Source organism: Arvicola amphibius, chromosome 13 (genome assembly GCF_903992535.2).
Source record: "Arvicola amphibius chromosome 13, mArvAmp1.2, whole genome shotgun sequence".
Lineage (NCBI taxonomy): Eukaryota > Metazoa > Chordata > Mammalia > Rodentia > Cricetidae > Arvicola > Arvicola amphibius.
This window is the reverse complement of record NC_052059.1, coordinates 3,771,026-3,791,913: the sequence shown is the minus strand read 5'-3', so window position 1 is coordinate 3,791,913 and position 20,888 is coordinate 3,771,026. Positions and strand designations below refer to the sequence as shown.

Here is a 20,888-nt window from a genome sequence, read left to right as displayed (position 1 = left end):
TTTAGCTTAGCTGTCTTTGAGGCTTACTGCAACCCTAAAATTATGCTGCTCTGAATTCCAGATAGGCTCAGGTAGTCTTAAGTGCACAATGACGTTGCCGTACTGGAGATGTAATGTACCACCTTAATGTTTCTGCCTGTGGAAAACTCCAAACGTATTTCTCACGCTCTCGGCATCCTTCCTGAGAAGCCACGGAAGTGGCCCGACCCCATTCTCAAGTGTTTGAGGTGATTAACTCATGTCAAAAATTATGTCTCAAACCAGGGAAGTAGCTCAGTTTGTAAGGTCCTTGTCAAGACCTGAGCTTGCACATAGAATTCTAGTGAAAACACAATGAACAACAATAAAAGGGTCCCAGTCAGGACTTGGACTTCAGGTGATTTATTTGCATGGGATGTTATATATGTCATTAACAAACTGTAAAGAACGTGAAAGCTGCCAGCCGGCGCAGGGGGATGTTGGGCCTCAGTCTGAACACCTGCTCATCCTCCACCCTGCGCTCCCTGGCTTGTTTATGATTGGCTGACTTCAGGCCCTCAGCAGCAGGGAGAGCGTGTACCCGTGGCAATGGCGGAGGCAGGCACCACCACCGGCACGCTGGCACGCTCCCTCTGCGGCCTTGTTTTTAAGATTAGGAGTCCCAACCACAGGCCACACAGCTTACAGCTGCGAGAAGTAGGTAGCACAAAACAATGATGGGGTTAATCCCCCGAAGCCACGTGTCTCTTTCATTTAACACAGGTGGATCTTCCCTTATTCAGACCACCAAAGGATGAGGCTTTTGAATCACTGCTGTATTTCCACCAGTAGGGGATTCTACATCTGACTTCATGGGATGAGTTGTAGTCAAAATTAGGGAAAAATAATAAGGTTTCAAATCTGGGGGGAAAAAGTCTGAAATACTTCTATCCTAAAGCATTTGTGGTGAAGAATATCCAAGCTGTCTATTAAACAAGATGGCACTGTCTGTGAAGCTGCCTGTAGCAGCCTTCAGCGACTGTCCCCAGGCTCGAACAGCCTTCAGCGACCGTCCCTGGGCTTGGGCCCCACGTCTTTACAGAAATGTTACTTTATCCCCTTGACTCCACCCTCCTCTTGTTTAGAGTTGACGCTGTTCTTACCTCACAAGGTTCCGCCCAACTCACCACGTCTGTGTCCCTACCCTGGGCTGAAGATGTCAGGAAGTACCACCGCCCTCTTCTCTCCCTTCCGCAAGTGTTCACAACTGCTGCTGGTTTTGGTGATGGCCTTAAAGGGCGGCGGTAGCTCCTCAGTCCTACAAATCAGTCGCAACATCAAAAAAATAATAAGATTCGCGATTTTGATGCCATCTGCTAAAAGATGTTTTATAAACACTATGGGAGTATTTGTGACAGAGAGGAATCTCTGCTGCTGTGTCAATAAAGGGACCACACATCTTTTTTTTTTTCATGTTGTTATATTTGCACATATGGTTAAACTTTCCATAAGTACACGCTAAAACAAATTTGTGAGTGTTGAAAAATAGTTTGCCGAGGTGTTTGGAAGGTATGCGGGACGTATAAAAATGCTTTAATAAAAGCTGTTTAGGAAAAACACGTCACGCTTCTGACGGTGCCGTTTGTCCGTGCGTTGTCCCGATGTTCCCTGGCTGCGGCTGGTGAGAAGAGGCTGCGGGCAGCTGGGGTTGTGTCTGAAAGTTCCGGTCCAGCTGTGAACTGACACCATACCACAGCGGTGATTTCCAGGACACCTCACGTTCTGGAACACCGGTGCACGAGTTCGGGTGACTCCACAGAGGCCGAGTCGGACAAGACTGCTGCACAGGCAGAGAGTCTGTCTGCGGCCAGGGCCTTGACCTTGAACAAACTGACCCCATCTCTGTAGTCCCTAAGATGCTTTCCCTCGTGGTTGCCATGTTCGGGGATTTCCTGCCCAGATTCCTTTCCTTGTAACTGTCAGGAATTCATCTGGACTACTTTGCAAACGGGAACATCTGGAAAGAAATACATGAATTAACTCTAATGTTTATTGAGACTAAGGGTTTCGGTTTTCTTAACAGTTGAATCCAGCCTTTAAATGGGAAACCAACTGTTAAAACTCGTATTGCTAATTTTGGTTGAAAATATTCTCGGAGTACTTGAGAAAACTGTTTAGACAAGTTTTGGAACCTTAGCTATTACCTTTCTAAATAAAAATTAGTTAATGGGATGGGGAAATGGCTATCTCTACAGTGGTAAATTCACATCCCCAACACCCATGTGAAAGCCAAGTTCATGTATGGCCCTGTGGTTCTGTAACCTCAGCTTTAGGAAGACGGAGACAGGCAGATCCCTGGGGCTCACTTGACAGTCAGTCTAGCTAAAATGTCAAGTTACACACACACGCTGGCATCCCTCAAGTGCATGCACACACACACGCACACACACACATGCACACACACATGCACACACACACATACGCACACACATGCACACACACGCACACACGAGTACACACACGTACACCCCACAGACACATACACAGAAGTGCTAGTTCCAGGGAAGACCGTGTGATGCTCTGGCAGCCCAGTTGGAGGTCGCTTCTCCCAGTTCAGGGCCTTTGAGTGACTTTTCACCTCCTGCAAGATCACTGGCTGGTCAGAGACTGGTCGGCATCCCACATCAGCCCCTGGCTTCTCTGACTGCTACTCCGGCCTCCTAGGTCTTCACGCTCCTCTCAGCATACCCAGCAGGCTTTGCTTCTGGATGTCGGTTTCTCCCTTTGCTCTGCTTCGGTCTTCTTGCTTCAGTTCTGTGAGCAGTTTGTCCTCGCATGTCCTTCAGCAGCTTCTCTAAAGCCTGGCAGTTGTTAGTGAGGCTTTCTGACAGCTGCACCAGGCCTGGGATGCCACTCCCGTCCCTAGGCCTTCTGGGCTCTCTGATGCCTTCTTGTTTACTGGCATCTCACCCACCTACTTCCTCTATTCTGTGGGAATCAAAGCTGCATTAGGATGGGGCTTGCGTCTAATTGGCTTTAATAATAAAAGCCTGGAGTCAGATAGTAGGGGGTGAAAGCTGAAAGATCAAAGAAACAGAGCAGCCAGCAAGTCGTTCTTCCCTCTATGAATTCCTCAGACCGGATGGGGTATCCTGTCTCTAGTCCTTAGACTGAATGCATTGAGCTCCTGTCTCCTCCCACCTTATATTCCTCTCTGGGCCCAGCTATATCCCTTCCTGTCTCCACCTCCCTAAGTGTCGGGATTTAAAGCCTGTGACTCCCAAGTACTGGGATTAAAAGTGAAAACCACCACCACCCAACTCTGTTTCTCTTTTAGACTGGATCAGTCTAGTGTAGCCCAGGGTGGCCTTGAACTCACAGAGATCTGTCTGTCTCTGCCTCCCGAGTGCTGGGATTAAAGGCGTGTACCACCACTGCTTGGCCCCTGTGGCTCACTAGTGACTTAGCTCTACACTCTGATCCTCAGGCAAACTCTGTTTGTTAGATCACAAACAAAATATCACCACAGCATCTGCTAAGATTGCTGCGGTGCCCCGGAGCTTAGAACGGTGTCGTGTATAATAGATGTCGAATGGTAGGAAGTGTAAGCTTGCCAACTTCTCGATCAGGGTTGCTGTGTATGATTGTTAGTATGGGGTGGGTTCCACTTTGGGTGTGTACTCTGTCAACGGGCTCCGGAAAGCTGTACAATACTTAGCATGTGGACTGTGGACTGTGGCCCTAATGCAGGTAACACAGCAGCGTTTAAAAGCAGGAACTTCCAGACAGGCGTGGCTGTGGAAGAACAGGCCCCACTGATAAACGGACGAACCATTTGCTCTTTCCAGCCGCGTGGGTTGTTGTCATGCCTGCCTTTTCCTACTTCCGATTCTCTCTAAATGCTCAGATGAGAGAGAGGGGTCTCGTTATTTAATGGGGGTACTCGTAAGAAGCTACCTGATGGTACAGTAGGCTACAGTTTAGGCTTACATTTTTTGGGTAAGAATTTCAGAATGAAAAGAGAAGTTTATGTCAAAATACATAATTGGCTTTGACCTGAAGCTCAAGTGCTTGAATTGCTGCTGGCTTGTTAATTTGAGGCTAACTATTTGTAGTAATTAACTTGGGTATTTTGTAAACCGTGTACCTAGTTTTGATCTGGATTACAAATGCAATCTCAGACATTTAAAAATTTTTCAGTAGTAATCATTACAGTCAGATGGCACTGGCCATAGCCCACTTTGTACCTTCTAATGGCCTTGCTAGACAGTAGGTTAAATCCGTGTGATATGCGTAGGCATAGATTCAAAAATTTAAACATTTCGTTTGTGACCACCAGACTTCTAAATGGTGGAGAAAGGACCTGGCTTCAGGTAGGTGTGACCCCAAAATTGATATCTTCCACTCTTCCCTCTCAACTCTGCTTGTGGAATACACCATTGGAATAAGTTTTAGAATTCCTACTATCTTAACAGTAATCATATTTAGTAAGTTTAGTACTTTGAAGTGAAATTTTTTTATTTGGAAGCCCTTAGGAATAAACATGTTTATATACTAGAAATTTTAAAATTACATGAGAGAATTATTAGGAAAAAGCAAGCTACATGCAATATTTTTCTTTGTTTTGTTGTTGATTTTTTTTAAAGACAGGGTCTGACTGTATAGCCCGTACTGGCCTAGAACTTACTCTGTAGGCCAGTCTGGCTTAGATCTCATAGAGATTCTCCTGCTTCTGCCTCCTGAATGCTATAATTAAAGACTTGGGAGCCCAAGGCAGGAAGATAGTTGCAAAGTTAAAGACAGCTTGGGACGCATAATGAGTTCAAAGCTAGCCTGTGTTACATACTTTGTCCCAGAAACAAACAAACAAACACAGTCTTCTAATTCAAGCCTAATTGCCTTAGCCTGCCTTAGCCACAGGGGCATTCAAGTAACCATGGGGTGGAAAGTTTGAAATGCTTCTGAACTGGACCCATGCAGACTTTTATACCTGTCCTTCCCACAATGACACAACACAATGTCACAGGTGTGTGCCTAACTAACATTTGCATTCCACGAGATATCTGGGGCATGCCAGGGATGAGTATATATAAGTATAGAATGTCAGTATTAAAAAATGACATGGGTGTTTGATGCACGCATACTATATATACACCATTTCATAGAAGGACTTGGGAATCTAGGCATTTTAATATTCAGTGGACATATTGATGTCCATTCACCATACATACCAAGGGTTCACTCGTTCATTCATTCATTCATTCATTCACTCATTCTTGGTCATTCACCGCCAACTGAAATGAAACCAGAGAGATGACACACACCAGTGTTTCCGTTCTCAGTGCTACGGAGACTGGACAGTTGATAGAACGTGCGGACGTTGGCTGCAGAACGCACAGTCTCTGAAGATGACAGCTGCCACCCGGGAAGGGCAGGGACAGCTGTTGCTGCTGTGCTGTGGTCCAGGTGCCTTGAAGAGCCAGCGGTCTGGTTACACGTGGCAATCCGTGAGCTAATCCTAGGTGCTGGAGTCCTAACAGGTCAGGTTGGAGGAAGTGTTCCGCCTCGCTCGGCAGATTGCCTTGCTTGTCCTCTGAAGTCCGCTAACCTTGGCCGCGAGTTGGGCACCGCCAAACACGGAGTCTGTCACTGTGTTCCGTGCCTTCCATCCACACGATCTGAACGGTGCTGTATGTCTGGCCCAGTAGACTGGTCACTCTTCCCTGAGCATTCTCCAGTCACAAGAGCCTGGTCTGCAAGACCTTTTCATCAGCTCTCCTGCTTGCCTGGGATCGTTCTTCATTTTAGTGTGGCATTAACTTAAATATCACAGCCTACCCACAAAGCCCGCTCAGAACTTACCCTTACATGGTGTTTTCTGTTTGTCTTTTTTTTTCTTCACTAGGAGGTAAAACCATGAGATAGGGATCTCATTCTTCTATCCCAGAAATACATAAAGAAATATATCCTGAAATCTTGAACTTAAAACTGTTATGATAAAATTCAGATCACCTTTCTGGCTATCTGCTTCCCAACTTTCCTTGTAGTTTATGGAAAATACCAGTCCCGGGGCTCTGCACAGTAGGATTCTTTGGTTGACACCCCAAGACACTTGTGGGTCATGTTCAGCCATTGTAGCTGTCCCAATAGGCAGGACACATGGAGACTTGTCACAAATGTCAGTTAAAAGCTGTGTTTGTGACTCAGTGGTGGAATGCCTGCACAGCACACAGGATGCCCTAGGCTTGATTTTCAGTAATGCACACACACACACACACACACACACACACGGGTGGGGAGCAGGGAGGGGCCTTTTGGACCACCATGGTGGCCTCTAAAGTTCCTCCAACTCGTTACAGACTGAAGCTGGTGTTTGACAATGACTCTTCACCAGTCAGTTCTGAAACCAGAACAGTGACCTCTGTTTTTCCTATGAAGTTAGAGTCAGTTCAGAAGTTGTTTTTAAAGTCTTAGGTTTTCTTTTTGTTTCCCTAATTGCCATAATTCTCTTTTCTTTTATAGAGTCATTATCTTTAGATGACTTTATTTTTGTTTTTGTTTTCTTTAGTGCCCTGCCTGGGCAAAAGAAAAAGCAGAGAGTTCTTTGTCCATGGCCAGCTCCTATTAAAGAGCACTGCCCTGTAGATGCAAGGGCTGGGATCTGACGTTCCCTACAGCCTGCGCTGAATGTCCCCATCATAAGCCTTCTCTTTCATGGCATACATGCTGCAAGGGTTCTGTTAATTTTTCAAAATCCCTGCTACTTGAGAGGACTTTAGAAGTTCCTTGGTCATTTTTCTGTTAGCCACTGAGGCCAGTGTGACCCATCAAAAAAGCAAACTTCCATTTTAAAATGGGAGACACCCCTGGACCCCTCTCTTCGCTGCGGAGATGCTGGAACATGGAATGTGTTTGTCAGACAAGGCCAACTCTACACCATGTCGGGGGCACAGCCCTGGAGCTGTGGAGGGTAGGCTGGCTCAGCAGGGGCTACGCCAGCAATGAACTTCCGCTAGCTCACAATTTTCACATGAACTGACCCTACCAAAGGCAAGTCTCAGATTCTTTCCACTCGGTTTGATTCGGTTCCTTCCGGCTCAGAGATTACAGTGCAGTGTGCATTACTGGTTCTCCGCACTGTCATGGCCAGGAGCGGCACCGATACTCTGAGGACTGATCCTCCCCTTGAGCACTGACCTTTAGGATTAGCAAGTGGGGAGTGAGTAGGTGTTGGTCTGTTTCTTTGCCATCCTGCCCGACTGGCTAGCATTGGAGCGATGTGGCAGACAAGACCATTTTCTGACAACTTGAGACTGTCCACCCACACTGAACCTTGAGCCTTCCTGACGATGATCTCCAGAGGACAGTGGACTAGAAAATCCTTCCAAGTTAAATCAAGAGCGTCAACTTCTGACTTTTCAAAACTTCACTGAAGTTATGATCATCTTCCCAGAACATGCCTTTTAGAAACAAGAATGGTGCGTGTGACTTTTGACGGGAAGAGTGTTTATGGCCGCTTAAGTCACACGGATAATCCAGAGGGGAGATGATCCAGTGGGCTTACGGCTTCCTGTGCAAGAACGAGAACCTACGTTCAATTCACAGCACCCATGGAAAGACAGCTGCGATGTTAACGCATGTGTGATCCTAACACGAGGACAGTGGAGACAGGACCATTCTATTCATTCATTCATTCATTCATTCATTCATTCATGCATTTATGGGCAGGAGTTTACTAGACTGACTGGCGACTCAGTCCTGTCTCAAAATAAATTAATGAATAAGCTCAAACAATGGCTGAGACGTGAAACTTGGTGCTGATCTCAGACTTTCTCATCCACTAATGTGTGCATGGCACCTGCATCCCCACCCCACCCGAAAGATACATTTACCATCCTTTTAAAAACTAGGAAGCTCACGTGGTGAATACCGTGTCTGTACGTTGTTATTAAATAGCCACCCGGTTCAGGCTCAAATCTCATATAAAGGAGTACCTCAAGTGCTCCTAGCCCTTAGGAGCAATCATTAATGACACTAGAGAGAGGTCCTTTCCACACGTGCCGTGAAACTCGGCTCTGACCCAGATGCTTGGGATCTAAAATTAGCCGTCTGCAGGCTTTGTCGGAGGCTCCTGGTTCACAGAGCCCTGCTTCCATTCCCATTGGGCGCCCAGCTTGTCACCGAAGCTGCAACATCTGGAAAGCCCCGGGAAGCAGCATTCCTAATGAGGAGTTCCAGTCAAGCCAGCGTGTTCTAAGTGGAATGTGAGGCCAGGAACAAACTTCCCTTCCTGGAGAATGTGAGACACCTGCATTCATTCAAGTGGTCTACAAACAAACATTCTGCCCCCGCTATGTGCCAAGTCCTGTGTTCCGTTCCTGAACGAAAGCCGGGGACCTTGTTCTCCTGGAGTGCACAGTTTTTCAGAGAAACAATGACAGCAGCGGCACAAGATCAGACTGGGTTGAAATGAACACCAGGCCCCGATAGCTGCTGAGCAGACGCGACAGCTGAGCCTCGTGTGACCTTGACTTTGTTTGATTCGCAAACGAGCAAACCTTAGCACCAGCTACCCCTTCTAAGGGCCTCATGGAAAGCAAAAGGGAGCCCAAGTGCCACCAATCCGAAGCGCGCAGCCACTGAATTGCTCTTTGTTCAAATAAACTCTTTAAGCTTTTATTGTCCCTCGGTTTACTTTTTAACAAAGAAAATAACCATAACTTATCAAAGGCACCATTCATTCCTGAAATACTGTGTCCACAGTGTGAATGCCCTTGAGCCAGGCGTTGGAAATTAGTTTGCTGACCTCATGGGTTGTCATTCTATGTGGGGCAACATGCAAGCAAATGGGATATAGGTTTCCTCCTCTTACAAAAATATACTTGTGTTTCCTACCTGCTGCCACGATGGAAAAGAAGCAGGCATTCCAGTTGAAGCAGTGCCGTGATGTTAGGGACAAGGTTATGCAGGAAAAGATGGCTAGGGTGCTGCCTGCAGGGTGTTGCTTTGGCAGCTGTGACCCTGAGAGGAGGAGAATGCCCAGGGAGGAGGGGCTTTCCAGGTACAGAAAATAGGAAGTGGCCAGGATGGGATGGAAGTATTTACTAATGCATGGGAACAAGAAGCCTAGACAGTGAGTAGGCGCCAAACCAGGTAGGACTTTATATTTTCTGTTTGGCACTGGGGTTTGAATGCAGGGGTAGTGGGCCCTGGTTTGCCTTGTGGAAGGCTGCTCCACCTGGGGGAGTTGCAGAAGACATTGCAGACAAAAAGTTGGTATGGGGATCTTTGGATCTTTAAGTCCATGGCAGTGCCCCTGGCTGGGTGGTGGTGGCAGATGCAAACCAGATGTGTGTAGACTCACACTGTGTTTGAGGTGCACACCAGGGTTCATTTTATGCTCTCTGCTGTGTTTTTGCAAAATTTTACGTCCCTCCTGCTCGCTTTGTCCTCGGTGGTCTCTAAAGAAGTGGTCTCCACGTTCACCCAGATGCTGAGTATCAGCGGTAGAGCCTTGGAGAATGTGATTTATATCTCAGCAGACTTAAATCTCACTGCGTGTCCCTCACAGTCTTCCTTTTGATCATAGGCTCAAAGTGCCTGTTGTACGTGAAGCCTTCTGTTGTTTTCAGTTCCTCCTTGGTCGGAGCATGAGATCATTTGGAATTGTATTAACTCTTTCCTGAGCACCCTTTGCACATCTTAAAAGTTTTGTTTATTCTGTTTCTGGGTGTGTGGGTGTCTGCAGAGGCCACAAGAGAGCCCTGGACTAGAGTCACGGCTGGTTGTGAACTGCCCCATGTGAGTGCTGGGAACCAAGTGTAGGTTCCTGTGAGAACAAAGAAAGCTCTTAACCACTGATCTGTCCTACAGCTGCTTCCTTAGATGCTTCAAACAGAAAGTTCTACTTGTTGGGATTTTTTTCCTTCCTTCCTCCCTTCCTCCCTTCCTGTTTTCTAGACAGGGTTTCTCTGTGTAGTCCTGGCTGTACTGGAACTTGCTTGGAGACCAGCCTGTTCACGATCTTAGGGATCCGCCTGCCTCTGCCTCCTGAGTCCTGGAATTAATGGTGTGTGTCACCATGCTGGCATCTACTTGATTTTTTTATTTCTCAGAATAAATTCTAATTCCCAACTTCAGTCATAAATAAAAACCTAGATTATGCTTATTGGATCTCAGTCTCTCTCTCTCTCTCTCTCTCTCTCTCTCTCTCTCTCTCTCTCTCTCTCTCTCTCTTTGATGGGGGGAGGTTTTGAGACAGGGTTTCTCTGTAGCTTTGGCGCCTGTTCTGGAGCTAACTCTTGTAGACCAGATTGGCTTCGAATTCACAGAGATCCGCCTGCCTCTGCCTCCCGAGTGCTGTGATTAAAGGCGTGCGCCACCACCGCCCAGCTTCAAACTCATTTTTAAAAGATTATGACCAGGATCAAAACTCCTCCCTCAGCCACTTGATGCCCTCCCAGATCTGCAGATGTCTGTGTTTCCAGTTCAGATCACTTTTGGTAAATAATTGAATTTCTTTATTTTTTTCTAGAACTTTTCATTAAGTTCATCTTGGTTTACAAATCTCCTACAATTATTGTTTTTTTCTCAAGGTTTCAACTTTTATCACCCCAAAGAATTAATTTTGCTCTTCTAAGTCAATGTTCTTTCTAAATACTATCTGTGGCTTTTTTTCCCCCAAGGTGATGTTTATACTATGTGAAGAATTTGTGTTTGGTTTTAATTAACAATTCTAGAAAAGATACAGTTATTTCTTCTTAAGATTTTAAAATTTAATTCTATCCTTGTTGTTTTCTTTTCTTATTTGCCCCCTGCCCCGTTCTAAGTAGAATTCATAGTCCTGCCCAAACTTTATTATTTGAAACATTTACTGAATTCTATTATTTATTATTTAAACCATGTCTACTATATAAAACAGCTTTGGCCATACCTCACAGACTTTGGTTAGATAACATTCTCAAATTTGTGATATTTTTTTTTCTCCGTCTTGCTTATACAGGTGTTTCTAAACTATGCAAGCTATCTGGGGCATTTTCAAGTCGCACTATTAATTTCTAACATTTCTAACATTTCATCATGACGACAAGAAGTTTACATCTTTTACTTGAGAAACACACTCAAGTGGTTTTGGTGCAGATAAAAACTGATGTTTGCTCATGACACACGACACCCGAGAAGGAACGTGTTTCCTGTTCAGAAGGTACAAGGCTGTACATACCAGTGTGTCAGTCATTCATTCGCTCAAGCTTAAGTAATTCAAGTACTTTATGCTCATAATCTTTTATCCTGGCATCCTACACCAGCTCAAGAGCTGCAGCGCTAAAATGTATCTCAACACCTCTGTTTATTTTCTTATATGTGCGTTTTCTTCCGTCTCTAACACCAGCTCTTCGTGGAGTGGCGCTGTGCCATCCTGTGCTGAGTGTTTCCCTGGTCTCTTGGTGTTTTTAAGGTCCTACCTGACTTCAATATGAACATGACCTTTGGTTTAGTTTATGCGTATCATTCGTGAGAAGTTATATGACTTGAGCATACAACTACTGCCTTTGGGGGGGGGGTACTTTCCTCATGTATCTTGTTCCGTTTCTATATTTCCAACTTTATTACATCGGCTTTTATCTCCTGTGAACATCCTTTCTTCGAATTTGACATTTAAAATTGGAATTGGTTCTGACTCAACAGACAGTCATTAATCATGCACTCACGGTACAGTGGTGCTAGACCACACCACAGTCTGAGGCACCTGTGGATGCTTGTTTGGGCCCTTCTATCAGCACCTGCAGGATGGGTTGTGCGCCACATTGTATCAGGTGAGAGGACTGCACCCAAAGAGATGGAGCTCATTGATCTGCTGGTGTTTTACACAGACTAGAAAGCTTGTCAACAGTTCATTGTTGCATGTCAGATTATTGGATACACATCATTAGTAGCAGGCCTTCAAGGGAAAAGATAGATACATTAGCAGCAACAGTCATCAAATAACGGACCTGGAAGAAAACTTAATGGACGGAGTAGATTTCAGCTGAGCTAAAAGTTCGGTCTTCATGCGTGGATTACATGTCAGTAGCCTCCCCCAATGCTGTTGCTGCCTATTGGTCAGATCCAGAAATGCAGTCCAGGACTCCGTTTACATGTGTTTCCCCCAGTGATTTCAGTGCATGGTCGGGTTTAGCAAGCATATGTTCTCATCGCAGACTCTGAAACCGCTTCCATTGCATATAATTCCGTCGTGTATATCCTGCTGGATGCTTCCGTTTGCCTTCCAAGGTTCAAATAAAACACATAGCTATGTTAGCCCAGATACAGCATTTTCCAAGTCAACGTTAGCAACAACAACAAAGAGTCCAAGCACCTGCGCACACCCCCTAACATCTTATTCCTGCGTCAGCCTCAGTTACTGCCTGGAAGTCACTGGCTGCAACGCTAAACAAGCAGCCTTCAGTCCCGGCCACGAACAGTTTGAAGGAACAATGGTGTCCTTCATGAAGAGGGGAGAACAGTCCCTATGAGAACATGTGTGAGATGGTGGTTTGGGCCGCACATGCTCACCCCAGAGAAAGAAAGAATCAGAAAGCACGAGAGCTCACTCCAGATACTTAGAGCTGGCATCTTAGGAGAAAGGGCTACTTGGAATCTGTGAGGAATGGAACCAAAGATCTGTAGGAAGATAGATACATCTTTGCTCAATGTGGGAAGGAAGTGGATGAGCATGCCTCAGGGCTGAAAGTCCTGGTCTCAGGAACTGCTCAAGTAGATGCCTGGGATTGATTTTTGGATCAAGTGTCTTTTAAGTTTGTTCTACACCGGGGGTGGGGGAGTGCGAGGAGACAATTCCATGCAGAGCTAATTGCTAAAGCGACCGATCCCAGCTTGGCAGTACATATTTCCTCTGGTGTCAGTGTTGAAATATTTGGTTGCCCAGCAACCAGTAAATAATCTGCGCCATGCATCAGAAAATGGTTTTTGTGAGAGTTGATTGTGTGGTTCCTCACGACACATTGTTTCAATCCTGACAAAGATTCTCATTAGAGATTGCTATATATCAAAATGGCGTTGAGCCGTGACTGGTACAGTCCTAATGTTTATCAAACACCAGCCAGCCATTCTCCGAAGCCGTCATGCACCCATTACAGCTGAGCCACCATGCACCCATTCGGAATACTTTTGGTCCAGGCAGGCAGTGTTGGGAAAGCAGCAAGTGAACCTGCAACATTGTTAAAGACGGTTCTATCTAGACAAGTTTTGGGGCTGGTGGTACAAGTTGCATCATGAACTCTTCAACTTTGAAATCGTGTGAATACTTAACCCGTGACTCACGCCAGCGTTTAAGGTATAGAACAGAGTTTAATGCAGAATGGGCTTCAGTCAGAACTCTGCACTCATGGTCTCCTAGGAAACGGAAGAAACATATCTGGATCGTTTAAGAGCTTGATCTCACTTATAAACAAGCTGTTTCATGTTACAGGAACCAAAGAACCATGATTTGCCATACTTCCACATGAAACATCTGCCAAGATATCTTATTAGGTTTTCTCAGTAATAATGACTCAGTACGTAAGAGAAACCGTGGAACCCTGTCAGAGGCCATGCAGGCTAAATAACTGAGACTCTCATTTCCGTTCCTTTGTGAGATCTCTCAAATTGTGGTTTTAGAAAGAGATTGATTTTTGAGTCATTTCTTTGTCCCTGAGAGACTTAGAACTGCTCTAGGTAACTTTTTATTAGCTGGTTCAAGACATTGGTGCAACGATATAATTAATCACATTTTTAATGAAAATGATGGCATGTTAATTGGTAATTTGGGGATGTGAGTTCTTCCTAATTACTTATTAACCTTTAAATCATATATACACAAAGGAAAAGAACAAGATTGGTGTCTGACTATCAGGAAGTTTTTTCAAGGTGCTTTTTATAAAAAGATTCTAATGAAACCACCCCACCTCCAACCAGAGGAGCTTTTTTTTCTTCACATTAGGATCTAAGTGACATGATGCTTAATATATTAACTGGCTATAGAAGGTTGCATGTATCTATTTTTGGCCCATCACTGATTCATCATTAATAGAATTATGGTTGAATAAGGCGGTAGAAATGATGCTATCAAAAGGTTTCTTTTACCGTTTAAATTTGTAGCTAGCTGCCAAGGGTTCTGTTAAGAGGAACAAATGCTATTTTTAGTCAAGCTGGTCTATTCGGGAATCTCAATCCACATACTAGAAAATGAGGAAAGCTGAAGCGGCAGGCGAGTGAGCTCTAGAACGTTGGTCTGAAATGATGTATGAAGCACAGAGCTGGAAAGGTTAACTAGACAAACTGTGACGTGAACTAAACCCACTGCCATTTAAACAGTGGCCTCGCTTAATTGGTCGGACATAAACTGGATGAAGAGACAGATAAGTGGATTTCAGCGGACAAGGGTCCAATTTCATTTTCTCTGATGGGAAAAGGAAGCCCATCCTGGGGCTCTGTCTGCTTCTGGGCTCCTGTTCCGTTGAATATGAGTTATTTGAAGGTCAGGGTTGCTTTTTTATTTCTTCCACCGATTCATTTTCTGCCCGAGCCTTATCTCAGGCCCTTTGCCCTGCTGGCTTTCTGAGGTCTTACCTGTGTGTTCATGATCTAGTGGGAATTGACTGAGGGCCCGGTGTGTGCCAGGTTCTGTCTGTGGATAAAAGGCACCAACAGCGAGATCGCCGCAAGCTGCAGACAGTCTGACAAGATATGGAGATGGGTATCAAGTGATTGTCAGAGAGGGTAGTGGGTACCAGGAGGGTTATCAGTGAGGAGAGTGTGTCCTAGAGAGGCCCGTGGATGGGGGGTAGAGAACTCTGGCTTGAGGAATCAGGGAAAATGTCTCGTTGGACTTCACTGGTGGAATAGGGTAGAAATGAATTCAAGGGCAATGCAGAGACCTTGCGAGGTCACGTGTCCTCAGCTGCTCCACTTTTGTCTCCAGCATCTTCCATGTCTCCCTGTCCCATCATCCACTTAAAGAGTGAGGCTGGTGAGGACCACCCTTGGCCCATGAGGCAGTAGTGCAGAATGAGATGCTGCTCAGTGGACATGCTGTAGTTCACGGAGGAGGCAGAGGCTCTGCCCCATGCTTCGGTTGGCCTCCCGTTTCCAAGAAACTGTGGCTCTGTGTGTCTTCCCTAGAAGCTGTAGTGCCAAAAACCACATCTAAAGAAAATGCTGTAATGCTATAGTCGCAATAATGAACAGATGAATGATCACATAAATAAGTAAACATGCAGATAAATAAAATCCTTTTGGAAAGGAGAGAACAGGACAGGCGAAGAAAACAGTGATAACTGTAGCTGTTCTTACTGAGTAGATACAAGATGTGGTGGACTGGGTGGAGCCTTTTTGATGTATTACATGTGATTCTTCATAGAATTCTGGAAGATGTTAAATTAAAACAAATCAAAATAAAGCAACAACAACCAAACCTCAGCTCTGTGGATAATAGTCACAAGTGGGGACTGTGTGGTTTGCTTAGGAATAGACTCCATAGACTCATATATTTGAATGCTTGGTCACCAGGGAGTGGCACTACTTGGCAGAGATGAGGAGGTGTGGCCTTGGTGGAGGAAGTGTGTCACTGGGGGCAAACTTTGGGGTTTCAAATACTCAAGTCAAGCAAGTTCTCTCGCTTCCTGCTACCTGCAGATCCAAATGTAGAACTCTCAGCTCCTTCTCTAGCACCATGACTGTCTGAGTGCTTCCCGTTGTGATGATCATAGACTGAACTTCTGAGTTAATTAATGAATCTATATCTTAGTATATCTCCGCTCCTAAAATAGAAGTTCCTCGAGGGCGGGCACCTGGAAGGAAGGCAGCCACGAGATCAGAACATAAGGATATCTTAAGTACTGACCTTGTCTAAAAGATTCTGTGCTCGATGTGATAAAGCCAGGATGATTCTGACTTGTCAGCGAGTCAATCGTGCTCTCTTCCCATCTGGGGAACAGAAACTGGCCGTCTCCTTCTTCACAGGGCTGCTTTCTAAGTTCACGGTCACTCTCATGTCCAAAACCAGCAAGGCTCTGTTCACAGGACAGCAGTGTGTGCTCAGAAGATCCAAGCCTCTGGTACAGCGGGGAGGAGGGACGAGTACTGATAACCCTCCTGATTGTGGCAGAAGATGCAGGACAGGTCGTAGGTGCCTTGCTGTGGGAGCTTCTTCTCCACATTGCAAACGCTAACCTACTGGCACAGGGTAGCTCGTCCTCCAGATTGGATGCCCAAGGTCGTTCTGAGCTAGTGTGGATGCCAAGGTCATTCTGAACTGGTGTGGATGCCAAGGTCCTTCTGAGCTGGTGTGGATGCCAAGGTGTATCCTGTGCTCTCCGATGGAAACCCTAATGCAAAGAACTCACAGTGTGTCTGCATGGTTGAGGGGAAAGCATTAGGGAAAAAAGGGAATTACAGTTCCTGTCCTGAGAAATGAGAGGGCGGGGTTGGAAATCAGGTGCTCATCCCGATGTTTCAAGTGATTTCACCATGTTGGAAGCTTGGGTCCCTTGGAGTACAACATTTTAGCTACTTCTGTTTAAAAAAATATTGATTCACTGTCTGGTAATGTCTTCTTTCTATTTTCCTATATACTGAATAAAATGTGAAGACAGTTAATAGGCCGTGTTAAATGGAGTCTTCCAGTTTCCTATGGAACTGTGGACTTACGTCTTCATGGAAGTAGGAACTGGTTTACGCTAGTAGGAAAACATTGTAAACACATTGTTATCATCCAGTGTTCTTTCTATTCAGTTCATCCATCTCACTTCTAGAGAAATACATGTATGTGTCTACAAAGAGGCAGCGTGTGGACGTTCATGCATTAGGACGGAACAGTGAGAAGTGGACACAGTCACATAACTGACACATGAAGGAGACCAGAGAGAGACTAGACAAAACATGGCTCATCAATATTGTGACAGTGTAGCAGCAGGCCGCTTACTCATCCAGGCTGCCCAGAACCAAAATAACCACACAGAAACTATATTATTTAAAATCACTGCTTGGCCCATGAGCTCTAGCTTCTTATTGGCTAACTCTTACATATTAATTTAACCCATCTCCGTTAATCTGTGTATCACCATGAGGCTGTTGCCTACCAGCAAAGTTTCAGCATGCCTGTCTCTGGTGGCAACTCCATGGCTTCTCTCTGACTCTGCCTCCTTTCTCCCAGCATTCGGTTTAGTTTTCCCCACCTACCTCTATTCCCTGTGCAGGCACAAGACAGTTTCTTTATTAACCACAGCATACAGAGGGGAATCCCACATCACGACAGTTCAAATTTTTCCAATTTTATATATCTGTTTGTGTATCTATCTATAATTTGCAGCATATGTATATTTATGTGGCCAGAAAAGAATGCCAAGGCATATTACTTAGAAAAAATGAACAGTTTGCTGCATTGTCTTGTGTACTATGATCTGTTTGTATTTAAAATATAAAAAGCATGTAGCTATAACTACATATTTTTTATAATAGCTATATTGTGTTCATATAGCTACTACCATGTCAGTAGGGGATGGTCTAGCAGTTACATAGCATTTAATTGTAGGCCTTAGATGAAGAAACAGGAAGCTGTTCCCCTCTTGTCGCAGAACATATACTGGCTTTTACATAATAAAGGCCCTGGTTCCTTATCTGTCTGCCAGATAAGAATGGCTCTGCCATTCTTGCGACCAGAGGATGCTCCCTCATAGCTAGGGTTTGAAATCCAGGCTCTAGCAAAGTGACCATTCATACAACCACAGCTGGATTGCAAAAGGAAGAAAAGAGAATGTATTTGGTAAGTCACTAGCTCTCCTTTCTCCCATAGCCATAGATAGAAAACAGAGGGGCACATGAAATTTTAGTCTAAGGTGATAATGAGACAAGGTATCACAAAAGGACTTGGATTTATTTATCTTCACCTGCCTGTGCTCCGGCCTGATTCAGTTCAGAGTGGTGCAGCTCTGTGCAGCCCATCTGATCTTCCAGTTGACTCTCCTACATTGCCTTTCCCTTCCTCTTAGCTGCACAATGTTTGAATCTCGTACTTCTATGTTAACTCCTGTTGAAATGTTCCAAAGCCTGGCTGCTCAACATCACACAATAACCATTAAGAAATTGGAACTGGGTGGTGGTGGTGCACACCTTTAATCCCAGCACCGGAGAGGCAGAAGAAGGCAGATCTTTGTGAGTTCAAGGCCAGCCTGGTCTACAGAGCTAGTTTCAGGACAGCCAAGGCTACACAAAGAAACTGTGTGTCATTTTCAAAAAGAAGAAGAAGAGGAGGAGGAGGAGGAGGAAGAGAAGGAGGAAGAGGAGGGAGAGGAAAGAAGAAGAGAGAAGAGAAAGGAGGGAAGAAAAGAAAGGAGAGAGGGAGGGAGGGAGAAAGGAAAGGGGGGAATAAAAGGTGGGTTGCCACTAACCTTACCGGTACCAGCATTTCCCGATTCATTCCTCAGCTCCCACAGACAGATTGGTCACTCCTAACAATGACAGATTTAATGAGGACTTGGAGTGTAAGCTAGAATTACCATTGGCACTAGCTTCCCCTTCAGAGACCCCCATCTAATAGACTCAGCAAGATGTCTGTGTCAGATGAATGAATACCAATGGCAGTTGACGTGTGCAAGTCAGAGGTCAGTCTGTTAAGCTAAGAGGGGCTTCAGAATGCAGGGCATGACTGGGACCCAAAGGCTCCAGGGAGGCTTCTGTAATGAGATGAGACAGGGATTTTTCAAACACAGACAGTAATATGTATCCGGAATATTTAATTCAGTGCATCTCTAGACTTGAGAGCCTTGTTTTACAGATGAAGAAAATTAGAGCCCTGCCTGCCCCTGCCTGCTCCTGCAGATTACCCTGGTTCAATTCCCAGCACCCACCTGTCAGCTCACAACCATCTAACTCCAGTACCACGTGTACCTAATACCCTCTTCTGGCCTCTATGGGTACTGCATGCACGTGGTGCCAGCCACACATGCAGGCACAACACCCATACAGATAAAATAAAAATGGGTAAGACTCAAAAATCTCAATTAGATGAAATGGCTGGCATTAATGAATCTTACTTACATAAGTAAGTAAGACACAGCATTTGGGTCCAGATCAAAGATTGCAGATAGTTCCAGAGCTGTGTGGTTTCTATTCACCTCACGGTGCCTTGCAGCTTTCAGACTGGACAACTGACTGATGTTGTGGCCTGTAGAGGGGACAGAATAAGAGACACCCATGGCAGGATGTCACGGGGCCCTTTTAGGATAAGGTCACCCTGGTGTCTGAGGTGCTGTGGCACAGGAAGATCGAGTTACCCACAGGAAGTGCTGTCCCAGGCTCCACCTGGTACTGTGTTCTCCCTTAGCCCCAGGGAAAAGAAACCCTGTAAGTTGGTCCAGCTCCCTGGCCTGATTTCACAAATCAGTTCTGATGGAGGTTTTCACTAGCGGAAAGGAAATCAGTCTGTATTCGTTGTGCAGTAACAAATGCTTCCAGAGAGTCCTGGAGCCGTCCTGTCTCGCGAGCACTGGTCCCTCCCTGTTGCTTGTGGTCAGTTAGAAACAAGAGCAGCCTGGCTTTTCCTGTTTGCAGACCTACCTGGCCTCTAAGCAGTAAACCCTGCACCTCTCAGATTTCTTCTGGTTGTGCTCTTTCTCCGTTCTTTCTGAGGTCACTGTTTTCTCAATGGTCACAGCCTTTAGCTTCCTCACAATTTCTCCAGAGACTGCGTTCGCATGCCCTTGAACTCAGGCCACCCTTCCTTCCTGCTGCCCCAACCTTCTTCCTTGTGAAACCCCTCTCCTGTGGAAAGCCAGAAGCTAAGAGCGCCTGGTGTGTTGGCTGCTCATTTGTTTTCTGACCCAAGCCCTAACTAAGCAAGTCTCAGCTCTTGAGGGATTTGATTGTGGAGCATGGTTGGGTAGCACCGCCTCAGGGGCCTCTGAGCAGAATGTCAGGAGAAGACCCCACCGTGTGTGATGAGGAGCGTCACTCACCGACTGGCTCCAGGTGGACAGACACTTCGCTGTGGTTTATGGAGTGCTGGCATATGGCCGCACCATGCCAGGCTCTTGAAGAAGATCATTTCCTTTCAGCTTTATAACCAACATTGTGAGATCATATCCGCTTTGGAGGCACCAAAGCCCGAGAGGTTTCTTTTCCTTGCTCATCGTAGAGCAGAATTTGACCCACAGAACTCCGTACCCATTATGGTGTAGGTAAATACTCAACTGCTCCCCACAACAGCTAGAAAAACGCAGACTCACAGTTGTGGTCTTTGTCTGCTTCCCCGGCCCAGACTCCATCGCTGCCCGGAACAGGAGGAGGGAGCTCCAGGGAAAGGCCACAGGCCGAGCTTCAGAGGACCGTGAGACATAGATGAGAAGACCTTATCCAGGGGCCAGGCTGGGTCTCTTCGGTGCCATCAGCCCTCACGGCGGCTCCAGGAGAAAGTTCTTAGGTTATCACTTCCGCAGTTGAGCAGACGGATCCGGAGACCGGGTATAACCACAGCTCCTGGGTGGCTGAGGAGGGATTTGAATTCCACCAAATCTGGAGCACTTGATAACCTCACTGCTTCGAATGTGGCTCTGAGCTTGAGCCCAGAACAAGGAATTGCACGGCGCCGTGAACACAGAGTGGTTAAGATGGCGAGGGGTGAGGTGGGAGAAATCTTTTCAAGTAGAAACTTCCTGAGTATATGTGGAAGAGTTCAAAGACTTGGATGACAGACCTTATGAGACAGATACCAGCTCCCCAAGAAAATACCAGCGAGTAGAGGGCTCCGAAAGCTGGGCAGGCCCAGGTGTGCTCATTAGTAGAGGCCGGAAGACAGTTGACGTCATGGGGAAATTCAGAGGGGAGGGCGGGCTAAGGTCAGATATTCCCAGGGTCGGGGACACAGAAACAAACCTCAGGACTCAAGCCCATCGCAG

The 20,888-nt window shown here is 45.8% G+C and overlaps 1 protein-coding gene across 6 annotated transcripts in view; it reads left to right on the top strand.

The window, feature by feature from the left end:
• Mbnl2 (muscleblind like splicing regulator 2) overlaps positions 1 to 20,888 on the top strand; it is a 153,505-nt gene that overhangs the window by 50,126 nt on the left and 82,491 nt on the right. The window lies entirely within an intron of this gene.